The sequence below is a fragment of the Otolemur garnettii genome, unplaced genomic scaffold, assembly GCF_000181295.1.
Source record: "Otolemur garnettii isolate 467f Iridium unplaced genomic scaffold, OtoGar3 scaffold00127, whole genome shotgun sequence".
In the NCBI taxonomy this organism is placed as follows: Eukaryota; Metazoa; Chordata; class Mammalia; order Primates; family Galagidae; genus Otolemur; species Otolemur garnettii.
The window spans coordinates 2890270-2892652 of NW_003852522.1; positions in this window are offsets into that span (position 1 = coordinate 2890270).

Sequence of the window (2383 nt, forward strand, 5' to 3'; positions counted from 1 at the left end):
CTTGGCTTAAGTGATTCTCTTGCCTCAGCCTCCCAAGTAGCTGGGACTACAGGCGCCCGCCACAATGCCTGGGTAATGTTTGGTTGTAGTTGTTTGACAAGCCTAGGCTGGATTTGAACCCACCAGCTCCAGTGTATGTGGCTGGCGCCCAACCCGCTGAGCTGCAGGCACTGTGCCTGGTTTCCTGCTTTGATTTTATGTGTGTGTATTTCTATTTTTAATTATGGTCAAATATATACGACATAAAATTTACCATGTTGGCCAGGCACAGTGACTCATGCCTGTAATCCTAGCACTCTGAGAGGTCAAGGCAGGAAGATTGGTTGAAGTCAGGAGTTTTAGATCAGCCTGAGCAAGAGTGAGACCCTGTCTCTACTAAAAATAGAAAAATTATCTGGGTGTGGTGGTATGTACCTGCAATCTCAGTTACTCTGAGAGTAAGGCAGGAGTTTGCCTGAACCCAGGAGTTTGAGGTGGCTGTGACCTATGGTGCACTCTAGCCCCAGGACAGAGTAAGATCTCTCCTTAAAAAAAAAAAAATACCATCCTAACTATTTTTAAGGGCACAGTTCAGTGGCATGAAGTACATTCACACTGTTATGCAACCACCTCCAGGACTCCTTTCATCTCTTTTTTTTTTTTTTTTTTGATACAGAGTCTCACTATGTCACCCTCTATAGAGTGCTGTAGCGTCACAGCTCCCAGCAACCTCAAACTCTTGGGCTTAAGCAATTCTCTTGCCTCAGCCTCCTGAGCAGCCTACAGGCACCTGCCACAACATTTGGCCATTTTTTGGTTGTAGTTACCGTTGTTTGGTAGGCCTGGGCTGGATTCAAACCCACCAGCTCTCCCGTATGTGGCTGGCGCCCCAGCCACTGAGCCACAGGCACCGAGCCAAGAGACAGGTCTTACTCTTGCTCAGGCTGGGGTTGAACCTGTAAACTCAGGCAATCTAACTCCCAACTGCTAGAATTACAGGTGTAAGCCACCATGCCCGGCTCCCATCTTGCAAAATTAAAACTCTGTCCGAATTAAATACTAACAGCCCCCTCCTCCAGCCCCTGTACCCACCATTCCATTTTCTGTCTTTATGAATCAGACCACTTTCAGGACTTTCTACGAGTGGAATTATAGAGCACTTGTTTTTCTGTGACTGGGATATTTAACACAGTATAATGCCAGTGCTCACCATGTTGTAGCAAGTGTCAGAATTTCCTTTTTCTTTCTTTTTTTTTAATTGAGACAGAGTTTTACTTTGTCCCCCTGGGTAGAATGCCATGGTATCACAGCTCACAGCAACCCCAAACTCTTGGGCTCAAGCCTGCCTCAGCCACAATTTCCTTATTCCTGAAAGCTGAATAATCTCCCCTTGGATGGATGGGGGTGGATGGACTACAGTGTATTCATGTATTCCCTCATCCAGGGACACTTGGGCTGTTTCTACCTTTTGGCTTCTGTGAAACATATTGTTGCGATGAACATGGATGTGCAAATATATTTCTAGTCTCTGCTTTCAATTCTTTTGGGTATATAACCAGAAGTGGAATTACTGATAATGGTAATTCTATTTTTTTTTTTTTTTTTTTTTTAGAGACAGAGTGTTACTTTATGGCCCTCGGTAGAGTGCCGTGGCGTCACACAGCTCACAGCAACCTTCAATCCTGGGCTTAGGAGATTCTCTTGTCTCAGCCTCCCGAGTAGCTGGGACTACAGGTGCCTGCCACAATTCCCAGTTATTTTCATTGTTGTTGTTGTTGCATTTTGGCTGGGGCTGGGGCTGGGTTTAGAACCCGCCACCCTTGGTATATGGGGCCAGCACCCCACTCACTGAGCCACAGGTGCCACCTGGTAATTCTGTTTTTAATGTTTTGACAAACTGCTATACCTTCTGTAGCACCTGTACCACTTTACCTTGCCATCAGCAGGACACAAGGCTCCAATTTCTCTACATCCTGATCCACACTTGTGATTTCTGGGTTTGTTTGTTCCTTTTGGAGATCAGCCATCCTCATGGCTATGAGGTGGTTCTCTCTTTGATATTTTGCAGAAGAGGGGGGTGACCCTTTCTTATGAGAGACTTTATATCTGCCAGGCTCTGGTTGCACAATCTGGCCAGGCTTCTCTCTCTTGACACCTCCTGAAACTGATAAGAGAGGCTATCTTTAGCCCCTGCAGCTTAGAAATGTTAAGAATCTGGCATGGTGGCTTGGAGTCCGAGGTTCAGTGAATAGGGCACCAGCTGCCCAACCTGGGCCTGCTAAACAACAATGACAATTCCAACCGAAAGATAGCCAGGCGTTGTGGCAGGCACCTGTAGTCCCAGCTACTTGGGAGGCTGAGGCAAGAGAATTGCTTAAGCCCAACAGTTTGAGGTTGCTGTGAG